Here is a 20,659-nt window from a genome sequence, read left to right on the forward strand (position 1 = left end):
GTAGCCATGTATGGAAGTGAAACATGAACGATAAATAGTTTGGACAAGAAGAGAATAGAAGCTTTCGAAATGTGGTGCTACAGAAGAATGCTGAAGATTAGACGGGTAGATCACATAACTAATGAGGAGGTATTGAATAGAATTGGAGAGAAGAGGAGTTTGTGGCACAACTTGACTAGAAGGGATCGGTTGGTATGACATCTTCTGAGGCATCAAGGGATCACAAATTTAGCATTGGAGGACAGCGTGGAGGGTAAAAATCGTAGAGGGAGACCAAGAGATGAATACACTAAGCAGATTTAGAAGGATGTAGGTTGCAGTAGGTACTGGGAGATGAAGAAGCTTGCACAGGATAGAGTAGCATGGAGAGCTGCATCAAACCAGTCTCATGACTGAAGACCACAACAACAACAACCTGTAAAAAGATAAAAGTGAGTAATAAATCAAACGAAATGCAATTAAATTGAATTAAATGGTTGTAGCTCCATCATAAGTTACATTGGAAAGTATAGGACGGACATTAGGTTCTCTGATGTCCGTCCCATGTGGTGTGTTTTACAGTTGTTGCGTCGGTCATAATGCCGCTGGGATCACTGCTGAGGCGTTTTTTTACATGGGCTATCTCTTGTATTTGTCACACTTACGGATGGTTTGAAAATGGACACAGGTGTCAGAAACTAGTCACCATTAATAAATAAACAAAGATATTTCTCAATGCAACTTATGACAAAGCTACAACCATTTATTTCAAGTATAAAACAAGTTGTGGTCCTATTTTTCATCTCCAGCGTGCTAAAAGATTCTAGAAATACAATTACTATATAACAAGACACCGGAGACCACGGGGGTCCCTTACACCAAAACACTCAGAAAATAACCCTGAACAACCTCCGATTTTTTTTCGGCGGAGTTCGGCTTCGTGCTGAATACCGGAAGATTCTTGACAAAAGATGATTTAACTTTTGATTATATTTGAATTTTAAATTGTAATACTAACTTGGAAGGATTAACTAGGGAAACTTAAATTTCTGATCTTTGATGACATCCGAATTAAAATATCTCGTGAATAGTAATCACTAATTAATTTCGAACACTGACTTCCTGTTTCAAAATAGTATTTTATCTTTATCAATTTACAACACTGTATTACAAAAAAATGGTTCAAATAGCTGTGAGCACTATGGGACTTAACAGCTGTGGTCATCAGTCCCCTAGAACTTAGAACTACTTAAACCTAACTAACCTAAGGACATCACACACATCCATGCCCGAGGCAGGATTCGAACCAGCGACCGTAGCAGTCGCGCGGTTCCGGACTGCGCGCCTAGAACCGCGAGACCACCGCGGCCGGCTACTGTATTACATTCCTAGGGTATGGAGAGAAGGCTTATCCCAGGTAACATGAAATTGGCCAAAGATAGGCTCCACATACGTAATTAGAGTTTTACATCTTATACATTCAGGTCAGAAAATCACGTACTGATCCATGCATGTAGAATTGTGTACAAAACTTTGCTTGGAGATGATGTGAAGCTTTATATACACGACTCGCTCATAGCACACTTTACCAGATCTGGCCTCTTCTTTCCGGCTCATCATCCGGTAACATGCTACGGAATCTTGTGTGTCGCTATTCTAGGCTATAGATACACAAATAACAGTCATCCAAGGCTATGTTCCAAGTACCTGCACTAGGCTGACCAGTGTCCATATTTACTGCTTCCAGGTTAGCCTGTGTTCATCTGTGATTAAAAATGTACAAAATAGCTGACGGCACAGGCTTTTCGGAAGAAAAAGTATGGCAAAATTTGTGTGAAGAGATAACACATGGTATCGGAACATGGGTGCCCAATTTGTTGAATGATGACCGAAAGCAAACTTTTTTCTCACTAATGTTTGGACAGTTTATAAAAAATCCAGCTGATTTTGTACACCGTTTTGTTACTACGGTTGACCAAAGGCTACCCCAGTAGGGGTAGGAACGCCAGTAGGGATAACCCTGCTAGACAGCTATCTGCTGAACCACTTGTTTCCACAGCCAAGTCTGTTACTGCATAACGACATCTTGAACCCTTACTGGCGCCCTTCATGTTGTCTAGATCCATGAGCCGGTCTGTTGTTGGTATAGAGCTCTGCTGAACAGTGATCCGTCACACTACTCGCTTCCGCTGCTAAAGAACTGTCTGCATAACAACTTTGCGATCGCATATCTGTAGCTGTCTTGTGGTCCGAGTCTTCCTGCTGATCCGTCGTCGGTAGGAGGCCGGATGGGACTGTCGGCAGAGCAGGCTCAACTGGACGGCGAATCGCCACGCCATTTGCTTCTTTGCAATGGCCCGCACGGTACGGCATCTCAGCGTTGAATGGAAGGCCAAGCTTATCTCAACTGAAGCGAACGTAGGAAATTTCGAAAATCAGCCACAGATCAGATTTCAACATCTTGCACGACATTTTGAACATGGCAGAGGTCGCCGCACTACTGGTTTCACGACTATTCACCCTGATTCAAAATGCCCTCCGAACCGAGGCAACAGTAGAAATGTTGCAGCTTTGTCGAGCCAACCCAGTTGGCCTTTTTAGTCGCCTAATCACTTTAGACGACTGCTGCACGTATCACTACGATCCCAACACAAAGGATGAAGTCAAGCAATAGAATCTCGTGGGTTCTCTAAAACCGAAAAAGCTGGAAATTGAATCATCATGGGGAAGGGAGTTTTTGGGACTGCCATAGTGTGTTGTTAAGGAATTATTCTTGTAAGAGGCAGACTGTCCCAGGCACATGCTACCATAGCCTATTACAAACTAAGCGTTGTGGGAATCTCTTCAAAGGGATGTTTTTGCTCCACGAAAACGTGCCAGCTCATTCTGAAGAAGGTCACACTCCCACACTCTGCTGCTTTGGGCTAACAGATTTTGACTCAACTACGCCCCCCCTCCCCCCCCCCACCCCACCCCACCACAATATTCTCCTGATGTGCCACCCAGTGACTTCTTCCTTTTTTCTACGATGACGAAATCATCGCACAGCAGGCATTTCCACAGTAACGACTAGGCGATTTTGTAGGTGGAAAGTTTCCTGAGCATCCAAAATAGACTTCTACACCTATCAGAACACCCGACCCTTCAAAAGTGAATGTCAATTTCTGAATGTATCTCCATACCTGATGTTTCTCAGATTGTTTCATTTTCCAGTGGGTAAACACTGTTCCAATGCTACTAAGATGAAGTTATTACATCTGTCCATTGAATATGAGTATTTCTGAGTATTATTGTCGTGTACGTCTACTGTAGACGCGTAATAATCAAGATCCTCGAAGGAAAGTATTTTCGCTGAGAATATTTCTCGCTATGGCCGCACAGAATTGCATAATACGATCTTGTCGATGACGGAATCATCACGCCATACATTAATTTAGTGAGTTGCTATGTTTCAAAGATGCCATTTGTTCGTTGTCCTGCGAATGACACAGGTTTGATAAGCCGCTAGCGTCTAACACGAAGCAGATTATTATCACATTAACATGATTAGTACGCCCACGCGCATGGGATTCCCAAGAGATCCTTCTTTTAAACTCGATGTTTACATTGCCTGCCAGCCATTCTTGCCGCTTACAGCTGACGGTCGAATGTATTGTTTCATTCATTTACTTACTGCCTTACATCATGAGGCCCAACTCGTAGTGTCCAATAACGTACCTCATTTATAGTTAAAATGAAATTTATTACAACTGATGAATTATCTCCAATTTAATTACAATAGGAAAATTACAGTTACAGAAACTACTTAACTAAAACATCACTAGAAAAATTAACAAAATAAAAATATTCCTATGACTCGGTCTAAATACAACTTATTATAATTTGATGAAAGAAAAATAAAGAATGAAAAGAAAGAAAGGCAGAAGAAAACGAAGACATTGGTGTTCCCATTGCGGCGTTGGCACATGGCAGCGTTAGAATAAACATCAAGTCTTCCTTTCCTCACGTCAGACTACACTATCTGTACTTGTTTTACACTCAGCCACTGAAAAACTTACCGTTGACAACCTTGGCGTGCACATTAGCAGTTACACTGAAGAGCCAGAGAAACTGGTACACGAGCTTGATATCGCATAGGGCTCCCGCGAGCACGCAGAAGCGCCACAACACGACGTGGTATGGACTCGACTAATGTCTGAAGTAATGCTGGAGGGAACTGACACTATGAATCCTGCAGGGCTGTCCATAAATCCGTAAGAGTACGAGGGGATAGAGATCTCGTCTGAAAAGCACATTCAAAGACATCCCAGATATGCTCAATAATGTTCATGTCTGGGGAGTTTGGTGGTCAGCGGGAGTATTTGATCTCAGAACAGTACCGAGCGGGGTGGCGCAGTGGTTAGACACTGGACTCGCATTCGGGAGGACGACGGTTCAATCCCGCGTCCGGCCATCCTGATTTAGGTTTTCCGTGATTTCCCTAAATCACTCCAGGCAAATGCCAAGATGGTTCCTCTGAAAGGGCACGGCCGACTTCTTTCCCAATCCTTCCCTAATCCGATGAGACCGATGACTGCGCTGTCTGGTCTCCTTCCTCAAAACCAACCAACCAATCTCAGAACAGTGTTCCTGGAGACACTCTGTAGCAATTCTGGACGTGTGGGATGTCGCATTGTCCTGCTGGTATTGCGCGAGTCCTTCGGAATGCACAATGGACATGAATGGATGCAGGTGATCAGACAGGATGCTTACGTACGTATCACCTGTCAGAGTCGTATCTAGACGTGTCAGGGGTCACATATCACTCCAACTGCACACGCTCCACACCATTGCAGAGCCTCCACAAGCTTGAACAGTCCCCTGCTGACATGAGATTGTCTCCATATCCGTGCACGTCCATCCGTTCGATACAATTTGAAACGAGACTCGTCCGACCAGGCAACATGTTTCCAGTCATCAACAGTCCAATGTCGGTGTTGACGGTCCCAGGCGAGGCGTAATAAAGCTTTGTGTCGCGCAGTCATCAATGGTACACAAGTGGGCCTTCCGCTCCGAAAGCTCATATCGATAATGTTTCGTTGACTGGTTCGCACGCTGACACTTGTTGACGGCCCAGCACTGAAATCTGTAGCAATTTGCGGAAGGATTGCACTTCTGCTATGTTGAACGATTCTCTTCAGTCGTCGTTGGTCCCGTTCTTGTAGGATCTTTTTCCAGCCGCAGAGATGTTGGAGATATGATGTTTTTCCGGATTCCTGATATTCACGGTAAACTCGTGAAATGGTCGTACCGGAAAATCCCCACTTCATCGTTACCTCAGAGATGCTGTGTCCATCGTTCGTGCGCCGACTATACCACCATATTCAAACTTACTTAAATCCTGATAAGCAGCCATTTTAGCAGCAGTAACTGATCTAACAACTGCGCCAGACACGTGTTGTCTTATACAAGCGTTGCCGACCGCAGCGCCGTATTCTGCCTGGCCGTATTCTGCCTGTTTTCATATCTCTGTATTTGTATACGCATGCCTATACCAGTTTCTTTGACGCGTCAGTGTATAACTTTTCTGCTACTACTTTAGTTATGTTTTATTTAATATAATTGAGGAAGCAACAGCTTGGGTTTTCTTTTTTAAGTAGCGGTTATCGTTGTGATCTACCACGTTGTCTTTAACAGGTGTGGGCACGAATGGTGTTACGGTGTAGTGACAGTCTGTTGTTAAGACGGTAGGCAGATTGAGTTTCTATGACTTGCTTGTCTCTTATTTCTTTTTCTTCTTCTTCTTCTTCTGCGTTACGATCTCTGTAGAACCATGGGTATCGTATCAGAAGCTGCATTTTCTTCTTCTCCTCCCAGATCCTCTTCATCGTGTCTTTTTCTTTCTCCCGCTCTTTCCCAGAGATCTTTTATATCATTTTCCCTTGTCTGCTCTTCTGGTGACCGTAGGCGTCCACAAGTGGGGAAAGAGGGGGCACTTGCCCCACATTCCTGGAATCTGGAGTACAAAGGTTTTGTTCAGTACAGAATCCTCATACACTACGTGCTTCTCCGATTTTCTTTCAGTTCCACTTTGATCCCAGCTCGGACCAGTCCTTCCTGAATTCAACAGCCCACTTGGTTCCTGTCTTTTTTCTTGTTCACCTCTTGTTTCCCGAACTCATTTAGTCATTCTGCTCCTTCATTCCAACCACATGTACCCAGAATCCTTCTCTTATGTCTCCTGATATTATCCTCACGCTCCAGTACAGTCCTTCCCTGGGTTCTCACATTCATCTCTCGTCGCCTCTTTTAGAGCTCAGTATTTCCTCACTATTTTTCTTTTTCTTCTTCTAATTATTGTACACGATATCTTCCTAGTGTTATCGTCTCAGGCACATACAACACCTCCCTCAACACATGCCTCATCATTCTCATCTAGTGTCTCATCTTTGGGTCTGTAAGCATACTTTTTTCATTGAATGTATATTCATATTGTCTTTTGTATACTGTGACACTGCCAGATTGTGAAGTTATAAGCTTTATTTCCTCACATGACACCTTGAATGAGCGAAGAAACAGAAGTTGACGTATGACGTCGTAGGATGGAGGGAGGTAGGAACGATAAATGCTGCTACACAGCTCGACTTATCGCGGGAAATTGCGCCAATTGAATCATCTTGTTTTCTGATTGGCTGTTGTAATAAAAGATGGAAGGATTACCGTTTGGCCTGCGCGTCAAAACTCATATTTTCGTTTATTAATCACTGCTAAATTAAAATTCAGATTTTGTTCATAATAATACACTGAAGAGCCAAAGAAACTGATACGCCTGCCTAATGTCGTGTAAGGTCCCCACGAGCACGCAGAAGTGTCACAACACGACGTGACCTGGACTCACATAAGGTCTGAAGCAAAGCTGGAGGGAACTGACACAACGAATGCAGCAGGGCTGTCCATAAATCCGCTCGATACAATCTGAAACGAGACTCGTCCGACCAGGCTACGTGTTTCCAGTCATCAACAGTCCAGTGTCAGTGTAGACGGGCCCAGGCGATGTGTAAAGCTTTGTGTCACGCAGTCATCAAGAGTACACTAGTGGGCCTTCGGCTCCAAAAGTCCATATCGATGATGTTTCGTTGAATGGTTCGCTCACTGCACTTGTTGATGGCCCAGAATTGAAATCTGCTGCTGTTTGCTGAAGCGCTGCACTTCTGTCACGTTGAACGATTTTCTTCAATCGTCGTTGGTCCCATCCTTGCAGGATCTTTTCTGGCCGCAGCGATGTGGGAGATTTGATGTTTTACCGGATTCCTGATATTCACGGTACACTCGTGAAATGGTCGTACTGGAAAATCCCCACTTCACCGCCACCTGGGAGACGCTGTGTCCCATCGCTCGTGTGCGGGACGTTCAAACTCCCTTAAATCTTGATAGCCCGCCATTGTAGTAGCAGTAACCGATCTAACAACTGCGCCAGACACTTGTTGTCTTATATAGGCGTTGCCAACGGCAGCGCCGAATCCTGCCTGTTTACATATCTCTGTATTTGAATGCATCTGCTTATACCAGTTTCTCTGGCGCTTCAGCGTATCAGAGAACCTCTTAGTACTGAGCTATCACTGCATAATCAAAACATCATTCATTATAAATTCACAGTTCAGTGTTGGTTGCGGGGCCAAACAGTTAAGCTGGATAGAGTGCAGCGCGCATCTAAGATAACTCATCTGTGAGCACTGCAAAATGCAGCTGAATTTAGGAAAATGTAATTTAGCTTGTAAAATGTTAATAATATTTGCTCTTCTGTTGGAAAGTGAAGAATAATTGCAGTTTGAATAATAAGAGTGATTAGAATGATTCCTATAGGTGTACGTATAACCATACAGCATTATTGTTCAGTTTGCTGTTTTATCTGAAGACAAAAAGCAAATAAAAAGTAACTGGCATCCCTTTAAACTATTGATTTCGTTTTTTCAGTAAGAGAGAACAGTAGCCTGCTTCCTGGTAGTTGCAGTAAGGCTTCACACTAAAAGCAGTGGCCACAAGGTATACATGCTGCCCTTATGTGCTGAGACGATGTCACTTGAAGACGCCAGATTTGTGGGCATTTCAGAAGTTCTGTGATCTGCTTCGATGCAGCAAGGCAAATCTAGGCTCCTTACAAGTGCTGCTACTCGAACAAATGGAGACACTTACGTGCCACCTGTAATAACACAAAGATGGGAATCGCACAAACACTGATGACGAACTCTGTACTCATATTCAGTTGTGACTGATTGATTTGTTGGACCACTGTAATTACTAAGCTTATCCCACATTCCTGAACGTTGTAGTACCCACGGGAAATGGCCAAGTCTTGTTAGTTGGAAAAATAACAAATGGAAACTTAGTTTTATAGAAAAGTTTTAAGACAAACCCCAACAGTTGATGGCTACTACGTTTATATAATGTATTTTAAACGGTGATTATGTGGATGATGTGTACTAGACAGAGTCAACGGCTCCCACACTGGCTACAGATAACGTGATTTTACGTACAGTATATTCTGAAGAAGGCGGTTTTAAAACCTTCGAAACCGTGGTCAAGGTTTAATTAACGTCTGTTTTGCAACTGCGTGGCTGTTACAACTAATCCACTGAACCTCTTGCATGCATCGTTGCTGAAGCGCAGGCGTATCCAAATCTAATGGTGTTTGTCATTTTAGAACTTATTCCAAGCCTTACCTTTTGTAGTACGGGAACTTTACCAATGTAGTCAGGTCAAGGCTCCCTCTCACTCAGGCCAGACCACTATCTTCCTTCTTCCCGAATCCTTTCGCCCAGTCTCAGGCAACACTCACTTTTGGGATGCAACAGAAAAAGCTAATCCTGTCGTACGATCCCAAGCAACACGTAAGTCTGGGACGCGACAACATTCTCTTTCTTGGTCGAACGTAAAGAACACGATGAATGAATAAGCGCAATACTCCACATCTGTACTTCCACTTGGTCCAGACGACATTTGGCGCTGTCGTGGCAACCAGTGGTCCAATAGGATATGGACGTCGGGCAAGTGAGCCCATACCCGGGTGGAAAGGGGGGGGGGGGCCTCGTCCCCCCTCCCTCACCCCCACCACAACCTGGCTCTCAGGGAAAGGAAAACATACCCAGTGATCAAAAAGTCAGTATAAATTTGAAAACTTAATAAACCATGGCATAATGTAGATAGAGAGGTAAAAATTGACACACATGCTTGGAATGACATGGGGTTTTATTAGAACCACCCCGTACTGCTAGACGCGTGAAAGATCTCTTGCGCGCGTCGTTTGGTGACGAACTTTTTTGAACTTTTGTATTTCTTTGGTTCTAATAAAACCCCATGTCATTCCAGGCATGTGTGTCAATTTGTACCTCTCTATCTACATTATTCCGTGATTTAGTCAGTCTTCAAATTTATACTGACTTTTTGATCTCCCGGTATATAGTGTAGCTGGGTGTGTCTTCTTTCAAGAAAATTATTTAAAGGCCGGAATTACGCAGGTTTTGAACAGGATCGGAACCGAAAGTTTTTTACGGCTACTTACAAGCCGCCATTCGGCTTCCAGATTATTAAGAATACTTCATCCCCCTCCTCTCGGAGGTTGCCACCTCCCCCCCCCCCCCCCCTAACAAACCATTGTATGGACACTCTCGCCAACGGGTCACCTGTCCCTGCTACCGTTTCCGTTGTAAGTAGGCTGTTTATGTTTTCTTATTGGCAACGTTACGTAGCGCTCTGTATGAAAGTCACTGGCTGTGCTGTATGCAGTCTGTGGCTAGTTTGCATTGTTGTCTGCCATTGTAGTGTTGGGCAGCTGGATGTGAACAGCGCGTAGCGTTGCGCAGTTGGAGGTGAGCCGCCAGCAGTGGTGGATGTGGGGAGAGAAATGGCGGAGTTTTGAAATTTGTAAGACTGGATGTCATGAACTGCTATGTATATTATGATTTTTCAACACTATTAAGGTAAATACATTGTTTGTTCTCTATTAAAATCTTTCATTTGCTAACTATGCCTATCAGTAGTTAGTGCCTTCCGTAGTTTGAATCTTTAATTTAGCTGGCAGTAGTGGCGCTCGCTGTATTGCAGTAGTTCGAGTAACCAAGATTTTTGTGAGGTAAGTGATTTGTGAAACATATAGGTCAATGTTAGTCAGGGCCATTCTTTTGTAGGGATTTTTGAAAGTCAGACTGCGTTGCGCTAAAAATATTGTATGTCAGTTTAAGCACAGTCATGTATAATTTTTCTAAGGGGACGTTTCATATGTCGACCCTTAGCCGAGGATACCTCACTGGAATCTTCTGATTTTTTTTCTTGTAGTTTGTGTAATTAGTGAAGCTATTGTTTATTGCTAGCGCGTAATTGTAGAGAGAATCTCCTTTGTAGTTGTAGTCTTTCATTGTTATTGTGGCATGTATGTAGATTTGCACCAAGTATTTCGCACCTGCGCTTGCAATTAACTAGATATTATTTTCAGTGCTATGTTAATGTGTTTTCTTATTTTACTCTTCCAATTGTGTTTTTCTGTGTTATTGTGACAATAATGGCGTGTGAAAAACGTAATACTAGGCTCCAAAGTAAACTGAGAAGTGACAGTGAAGACAAAAGCAGTGTGTTAGCGCCACCGAGTAATGAATTAACTAATGTTCAAAGTAGTAATTTGGTAATTGTGCATAGGGAAATGGAGCGGGCGGCAAATAATGGTGTAGACAGTGAAACGATTAGTGAACAGGGAAGCATTATCAATCGATCGGTCAGCAACAGTTCGCCTCAGGAATCCGAAATGACAGGACACAATCTTGCAAATACTGTAGATTCAGGTTTTGGGTCCTCACCGTTTTATCAAATAAGTCAAGACACATTTTCTGGTTGTCAAAATGTGAATGTTGCTGGTGCAACTTCACTACCGAAAAGCACTGAGAAACATGTTTCAGACACCAGTGCATTGTTATTACAGTTAATGCAACAAATGGGACAAAGGCTACGAAAGTTAGACACAATGCTTGAACAAAATCAGAAACAAATGGGACAAAATCTTCAAACGTTAGACACAATGGAACAACACCAGAGACAAACACAGCAACAGTTAGACGCAATGGAACAAAATCTTCACACCACACTTGAAGAAACGCGTGAAGATTTAACTACTGAGTTACATAAAATCGAATCGAAATGTCAAAAAGTCTGTAATGACGTAAAAACACAAATTTGTGAGCATTTCCAACCTTTTTCTCGCGTCATGAAAATGCATTACAGAATCACGGAGCAGCCATAAAAGAACTACAAACTATTGTTCATGAAAATCATGAGACCTTGCAAGCTAAAATTGACTCAGTTTCATCTACCGATTCGGTTACGCAACTTGCAAAAACTCAGAAAAACTTAAAAGGACACAGTAGATGCTCTGAAAATTGGTTCAGAAAGACACATCGCGGAAATTAGTTCATTATCAGAGAAAGTAGTTAAACTTTCGGATCAGCTAAATAATGTATCTACGAAGGTAGATGATAATCTGAATGACACAAAACCGGTAGTCTTTAATGACACAGAAGAGTGCGAACAAATTAGGAAATTCAAACAAAATCAGAATCAAATTAATACGCAACACCAAAGAGAAATCCGGGAAGTACAAGATCAGCTGACACAGGTAATACAAGAATTACGTATTTCAGAGGACACTCGCGCCCCAATACGGGAAGAGGGACATAGAAATACGGAACAGCCACAAAATAATAACACTGCGCATTTCGGAAATTATGAAAGAAATTGCAAGGTGTACCGAATTTTGAAATGGAACCGCCGAAACAACGTAACAATGACCGATATGTGACTCGCCGACATGATGATTTTGACTATAAGCTGTTCATTACTACACGTAAATTTAATACATTTAAGAATTCTGGCAACGACATTCATCCACAAGCGTGGCTCCATCAATTCTCTCATTGTTTTCCTCCCAACTGGTCATTAGAGCACAGATTAGAATTTATGTGTGGCTATTTAGAGAATGAACCAGCTGTAAGAATGCGATCGGTCATTCACGATTGTCACAGTGAAGGAGAATTTTACCATGCCTTCCTCTCAGCATATTGGTCTCAAGCTACACAAGACCGAGTAAAACATAGCATCGTAATGATGAAACATTTCGAACAATCTGAATTTTCCAGTCTTGTGAAATATTTTAAAGACATGTTGCACAAGAATCAGTACCTGTCAAACCCATACAGCCCCTCAGGCCTCATCCGCATTTGCTTAATCAAATTACCTGAACATTTGCGACATATTATTTTGGCAGGACGTTGCAAAGACGACATTGAAGCTTTTCAGGGACTCTTACAGGAATTAGAAATTGACACTGACAATCGCGGAACGCGAAAACAGGAACACAACAATTAGAAGTCACATCCGTCGCAATTCCGCGATGAAAGAAATAATAACTGGACACGACAAGGCTATTCTCACAACACAAATCGTGACCAAAACAGACACCACCCGTATGACAACCGTTGGCAGAGTAGTAATAATTACAGGGAAAGATCACCTCTCCGCGGTAGTGACTATCACAGAGACAATCAGGGAAACAGACAATTTGGGAACCAAAATAATTATTATCAAGGGCGACACAATAACTTTAGACACAACGGTCCAACGGTCCAGGAAGAAATTCTCCACCACGTGACCAACAAGAAAGAAACTATGGAATCTACTGACATGACGACAGACGATATGATCGTAACGACAGAGCTGAATTGCATCAGAACTGGCGGGATTGAAACAGAGCAGGGCCCTCTCGACAAGGTGAATTTGTAGAAGTTAGGTCTCCAAATCCCAATAACGACGCGCGCCAACAAAGACACAATAGGCAATGACTCATACCGCTGGCAGCCACAAAACGTACTTATGAAACTGACGACGCAGCTGCCGTAGCTAGTAATTACGTAAAAATGGAAGACATTAGGGACATATTACTCCAGGAGCACGACGTAAAACATAACAGTACAGTAAAACATAACATTTCAGTAAATTACGTAAAATTTACGGCAGTACTTGACTCTGGCGGTCCCATTGCAGTAATTAGTGAAACAGCCTTTAGCAAATGCAACAAATTGAACGATTGTCCCACACTTCCGTTACGTAAGATTACATTACAAGGTGCAATCTTTGGAAAAAGTGTAGATGTACGCCAACAAACCAACTTAGAATTCTTTTATCAAAGCCACAGCTTCTCTATGAACTTTCTTATTGTTCCATTATCGTCGACGGAAATTATATTGGGAGTAGACTTTTTGAATGAATACAAAGCAATCTTAAACTTTCACGATGCTGAAATAAGTTTAGAGAAAGAAGGTAAGTCAATTGGTTTGAAATTTGAAGATTGGCTCTCAAACCATGACGTGGAAATTAATCGGCTTTACCTTCTGCTAGACAACAGTTCGGAATTTTCGACGAAACTTGACACTAACAATCACTCTGCAAGTACTGACAGGGATAATATCGACGGCGTATTTGATACTGATGAGTTAATTCAGAATAAAATTCAAACAATTGAGAACTGTAATGACATTGATAGGCAGGACCTTTTTGAGATTTTACAAGCACATTCCACAGTTTTTACTCACAAAACAGGAACAATCAAGGGATTTCAATACCAATTTCGTGTTCATGACCATACTAAATTTTGTGTTAGACCATACGTAATTCCAGCACATTATAGGGACCGTGTTAGAACAGAAATACAATCTATGCTTGACGAAGGCATTATTGAGCCTGCAGTAAGCTCATACAACGATCCATTACATGTTGTTGAGAAGAAAAATGGATCGATCAGACTTGTCTTAGATTCGAGACAAATCAATACTATCGTCATTCCTGAAACAGACAGGCCGCAAACGATGGAAGAACTTGTTCAAAATTTTAATGACGTAAAAGTGTTGTCTTCTATTGATCTCAGATCCAGCTTTTATCAGATCGAACTTCATCCAGAATGTAGAAAATACACAGCTTTCCTTTGTTTCGGCGTTTGTTATCAGTTTCGGAAACTTCCTTTTGGTTTGAACATTTCTTCGGCAGCATTCATTCGCGGGCTAAATTCCATATTACCTGAGTTCTTAAAACGTCACATCACCTTATATGTGGACGATATTATGATAGCAGAGCCTCATGGGAACAACATAATTGCATCCTCAACAGTGTGTTACATATTTTTGCAGAATCTGGAATTACAGTTAACTTCGAAAAATCTGAGTTCGGTAGGACAAAGCTGAAGTTTTTGGGACATATTATTTCTTCTGAATGCATTCAGCCGGACCCTGAAAAGTTAAAAGCAATCAGAGCCATTCGAGTTCCATCCACAAAAAAACAAGTCCGCAGTTTTCTAGGTCTCGTAAATTTTTACCGTCGTTTTCTGAATATGCAAATTCTTGTTACACTAAAACTTTGTTCTCTCACTGGAAAAAATACTATTTGGAACTGGGACGAACAAGTACAGTTGGAATTCAATTCTTTGAAAGAATCGCTACTTAACGCGCCAATACTAGCTCATCCAGATCTGTCACAAGATTTCTGCCTTAGTACGGATTCTCCTACAGTCGGTCTTGGTGCCCATTTATTTCAAGAAGCCATAGAAAGTGACACTCCCGTTCAGAAAACCATTGCTTATGCTAGCCGAGTGCTAACAAAATCTGAAAAAAATTATTCCGTTACTGAATTAGAAGCTTTAGCTATCGTTTGGGCATTTAACAAATTCCGTTTCTTTCTTACTGGTAAGCACGTAAAAGTATACAGTGATCATCGTGCATTACAATTCCTTATGTCTTCAAAATTAAATCATGACAGGTTAAAACGTTGGGCATTATTTCTGCAAGAATTCCACTTCACAATAGTCTACATTCCCGGAAAGGAAAACATTGTTGCGGACGCACTGTCACGCGCACCGGCTGGGCTTCAGAAAAGTAACACAGAAGGCAACCTCGACAAAAATTTCAGTATTCTTTACATTCAGAAAGTCGCCTTTGAAAACTTCATCTCCACATCTTTAAAGGACATTGCTCATGAACAAGATTTCAGTATTCTTTACATTCAGAAAGTCGCCTTTGAAAACTTCATCTCCACATCTTTAAAGGACATTGCTCATGAACAAGATAAAGATCCGATTTGGAAAGACATCAAAAGTAAATGGCATGAAAAGACACACACTCAGATTCGGCATTATTACCTGGTTAGAAACAACATACTCTTCAAACGCTGCACAGTTGATGACAAGCTATGGGTACTTTGCATTCCAGACGATTTTTTTAATAAGCTCATTTGGTACATTCATTTCAGCTACGCACATTTTGGTCCACGAAAATGTTATCATATTCTTCGAACGACTTGTTATTTTAACAATATGGAAAAGAGAATTCGAAGAGTCTTGTCTATTTGTAAACTTTTTCAAAAGGCGATACCATCTACTACCTCACATCGTGCTGCATTGTTTCCTATTTTTCCTTCTAAATTAAAAGAATTTGCTGCTGTTGATCTCTTGGGACCGTTTGTCAGAACATCTAATGGACTTTCGTACGTTCTAGTCGCTGTTAAACTTACTTCAAAATTTGTTTCTTTCACACCGTTACATAAAGCCACTGGACGGTCTGTGTCCAACGCCTTTGTTAAAAATTTCTTACGTGAAGTTGGACATGTTAGTAAAGTCATTTCAGATAACGGACCGCAATTCATATCCGCTGTTTGGTCACGCATGCTTCGGAATCATAAAATCAAACCTGTTTTTATTTCATTGTACTCACCACATTGTAACCAGTCTGAACGGATTATGAAAGAAATCAATAAGCTTTGCAGGCTTTATTGTCACAGAAAGCATCAGCATTGGGACAGATAATTAAACTTATTTCAAAATGTGCTGAATGAAATGCCTCATGATTCCACTGCTTTACCACCTATTCTTGTACTGAAGAATCAAGAACCACCGAACAGAATCAGAGCGCTTGTACCTTTCCCGAATACACGTAAACTTCGACACAAAGACATAATTGATTTGGCTCTTAAAAATATAAAACCTGCAGCAGACAAAATGAGAAAACTACATGGTAAAGCAAATGCAAAGAAATTATATATTGGTCAGAAAGTTCTCATTAAAGCTCATTCATTGTCGCATAAGAAGAAACACTTGAGTCACAATTTCTTTCTAATTTACAGTGGACCTTACAGAATCCGACGTATACCACATGATAATTGCGTTGAAGTTGAAACTCTGCGTACTAGGAAGAGTAAAGGTTTACACCACATTTCACATGTAAAACCGTTTATTGAAAGATAATCTACTTTTTAACTTTGTCTTTGCCATAAAACTTTTCATTTCACATTTCTAGTATGCATTGTCAGACTTAGAAACTGTTACCATGCAACAATGCTTGAAGTTAAATATCCAATGAAGAACCAAGACAACTTATTTAAACAGAAATTACGAATGCGTTGTTATAGTGAACAGACGTCACAGTGTTATTGTGTGTGTACATTCTTGCTTGTTAGTTGCACGATTACGTAACGACTATAAGGCTTACACACTTCGAACATATACTGGTACTGATAATGAGATTTTAATTCAACCTTTTGGTTTACTTGAAAATACATTCTGGATTTAAAGTACTTTCTGTGAGATACCAGATGACACAGTGGTTAGTTTATGTGACAGCTACACGATTGTATCACGACGCTACTAATGAGTGACAATTTACAATGTTGCTTTTGCGGTGTTTCTGTTTCATATCTGCACAGTTTTTCTGAATTATTCTGGAAAGTAAAACATGTTTTAGTAGTAACTTTTGTGGTATAGCTACAACGAGACTGCCTTTTCCGTAGCACAACAATGCGTCACAGCACAGTACTTTCTTCATCACGGCAATAAGCGTAATAACTAAGATATCTATACGCAAAGCATTTCACTTCTGCAGAACTTAGCTTTCGGAGGACAATAATACGACACTTCCACAGAGATTATCTTAAAGCAAGACGCACATTTAGCGCTGCAGGACACGTATTTGAGTGATTAATTTTGTGCTTAAATCATTTATTTTTAAAGATACTTGAAGTACAATGATACAAAGGTTTTCCATGATACATTTCATTCCATTGCTGTAATCTGTAACACCTGAGGGTATAATTACATTAATCCTCAGGGGGGTACACGCTTACTTTGTGTACCATGTGTTTGGCAAGCACAAGGAGCCCTAGCTGATATGGTATTGGCTTATACAACTTTACACATCGGTACCATATTTCTCTAACACACAAGTTACACAGCTATATGATCATTTAACTGAGAGATAAACATTTTTTTACTACATCAGTGACACATGTTTACGCAATTACACAGTTGGGTAACTTCACACTTATGAAATTGTATTTTTTCTGTACTTTGTGAACTGTTCATATTTTTTCGGAACCATTGTGATACTATGAGAGCTTTGAATTATGTATTTGGTAAGGGAGCATGATTTTAAAGTACGTTTGAGGTAGATGACACTATTGAAATGAGCAGAGAATTTTTTTTAGGTTTTGACATTATTGCAGAAAGCTACGACATTTTTAAGATTTGACTGAGGTGTTATGATGTTATTTTCACGATGACGATGTGTATTATGCTGTTGAGGTATGTTTATGATCAATAAGCTGATGATATATGAGGAATTTGATTATGCTATGTATTTATTATGATGAAATATTGAAGTGTTGACGAATATGTATATGTGTAATAAGGTAAGGAATAATGAGCAGTGGTTAGGGACTCTGGTTTGTGAAAAAGGATGTTGGAAACCAAGAATCGTACTTCAAGAGTTATGAAATGTGTGTAAATGCGTGAACGTACCACAATGCCGACGAAAATGTTTTGGACACTGTTATATTTACAAGATTTTGTTTCTACAGATTTGTAACGCAAATATTTCGACCTGTGAATTTTATTTGTATCCAACTGTCACGGTAGCGGAAACTGACGTCGTAAATATTTCGGTAGGTCACTGTAAGCACCCAGCTGCGCAACAGTCGCCTGGAAAAAAGCCATTAGTGTGTGCCTTTCAGAGGCACAGGTGGAGAAAAAAAAAGAGGCCATTATCCTCGCTATTGACATTTCTTTGTAGAAAGCATCGCAGATACGACACGCTCAAACTTGAACACATGATTACACTGTGGAGCTCTTAATTTATGATATTTACTAAAATGCCTAATGAAATGATGAGAAACATTTCACAGCTATTGTCTTGCTAGTTGAGAGAAATGCCATATGGCTTGCTTTATGTATTTATTTACTCATTTTGTTTAATATCTAGTTTCTAGCTGCGCTGCAGCATTGGTTAAAATAAAATTTAATAGATGTACTAATATAGTTATTTTATGCCTACAGATCCAGTCAATAAGAAATTTATGATCTACTTCCAAGAAAACGAGGGCACATAAATAGACATTTCCCTTCACAGGAATTGCATAAATAATTTTTTTACGATTTGGTAACTTATCTGCTAGTGTAAGTTCTCATGATGCATCACTCTAGTGTTAAGATGTGACATAGGTATTAAACATGGCCATTTTTACTGTAATATTTTTTCTGCTTGAGCTTTGTCATGTTTAGATATAAGTTATTGCATTCGCTGCTGCTTGCTTTGCCAATTTCCATTTTTTTTTTTTGTCATTGCTGTTTGTATTGATTGTTCTGTGCTGCTGCATTGCCTCGTCCCTTAGTTTAGCATCTGAGCTCAGTAGATTTAAGTTAGCTTAAGAGGGGGTAGACTATATAAGAGAATGAGTTGCGATGAATTGGAAGAAATGCATTGAGAAGTCATACAAAAAAAGTACAGAAAGCAGGTATAGATAGGACTTTTTGGAAATAATGAAGAGCGAAGGGAGATCTCCGAGAAGTAAAGAAAGTTTTGTTTGCAAAATACTGCAGTAAAAGAAACCCTGTCCTTTCCTTGTGTTATCCCACTATGTGTTTGTGTTCCCTTGTGTATTTGTGTTTGTCCTGTCTTTATGTGTTTAGCTGATGTTGTTATGTTGTAGAATTTTTCTAATACTATGTTATTTACTTTATAAAGATGTTTAAACATTATTTGTTCTGTTTTGTTTTAATGCTCATGTGTGAAGTTGATGTTTCGAAAGTTATTCTGATCTTTTAAGTATGTACTCATGTCATAATTCCTGTAACACTGATGTATATGTTATTTCGATTCTTTTGTAAAGCCTGTACTACAAATGTTATCTGTATTGTTATGTTCTTTAATGATGTATTTTGTACCTTTGTAATTGTATTCTTATGTTATAAAATTGTAATTGACACTAGTTCATCATATTATTAACTTGTAAGTCACATTTCACTGCGCACGTTTCTGTTTGTCATGGTATATGGACAATATGTGGGAAGTTGGAACCGTTAGTGTTTACACGTGTGTTGATAATTCAGCAAGGGACTGGTTAACAGCGTTGCTGCTTCTAAGGACAATTCCAAAAACTTTGTGAGTGCACAAGTGGTGGTTTATGGACTTGCTATATTGTCCGCAAGACTCTCCGATGGTGATTGTGCACCTGCACAGTCGCAACAGAGAAAGAAACCTTTCGAAAATGGTGTACTGTATTGTAAGAAATTAAATAAAACTGAGTATCTGTACTCAACCGCACCTCTATCGGCACGAATTAGTAAAATACTACTCACATTTCGATTGGGTCTGTTTTTAGTTGGTATGCTGTGTCATGCTCAAGAGGTATGCAAATGTGGCATTTCATAAATAAAGTTATGTATTGCTAGAAACCCAAAATTTGCTTGTCAGCAGCGAAAAAAGGCTTTACCTGTTGTGCAGCACTGTAAGTTTTCCACCATTGCACTATGAGCCGAAAGTATTTTCCTGCGATTTCCGTATCGATGTTTGACCTAACTGCTTTTAGCTCTTGCACACAAGGGATAAAAATGTTGCAGACAGTGAAACCGGAACTGCGAACGATAACAGACACTATTACAGGTCAACAAGTTACCACAGAGCTAACAGAGAGGTATGTGTCTTGCCTTCTTCTTACGAGGCCAATAGCGGCGAGAACTCGTAAACCGCTATTTAAAGGACGAGATTAGTTGAGATTTCCATGCGCAACGACTTTCCTGGGCTGTCAACCATAAACTTACAATCTTTTATTACACCTCAAGCGATAATAACTCAGATTATTCAACGGAAATAACAGGAAAAATCAAGTGAACTTTGACGCTTAATTCTGTGCACATTAGGAAGTAGCTCGTGGATCACAGAGTTGCCAAACATACCTTGCCTTGTTGCCAAATCTCAGTTACAGTACCAGCAGGAAGAAGACGAACTGATGTGTTCCTACAGCGGACTGGGAAGTGTCCGTAGCTGGCGTCTCAAACACGTGGCTGCCACGGCCTGTAATACGTAATGCGTCTGATTCGCATTTCTGTAACTAGGTCTAGTGACTGGAGCGTAGTTACTAAAAATACTCAGAACTGACTGCAAACTAAGCATCATAAACCAGTAAACCAGTTGTTTTTATATCTATTTTGTAAGTGTACTCAAAACTCTGAAACTCATTCACGGACGTTTTTGTGCCTGGCCGATAGTCGAGCACAACAAACAAATAAAAATAAAAAAAGAACGTGTGTGTGTGTGTGTGTTCCTGACTAGCCATGAAGAGTCATGAA

Source organism: Schistocerca piceifrons, chromosome 5 (genome assembly GCF_021461385.2).
Source record: "Schistocerca piceifrons isolate TAMUIC-IGC-003096 chromosome 5, iqSchPice1.1, whole genome shotgun sequence".
Lineage (NCBI taxonomy): Eukaryota > Metazoa > Arthropoda > Insecta > Orthoptera > Acrididae > Schistocerca > Schistocerca piceifrons.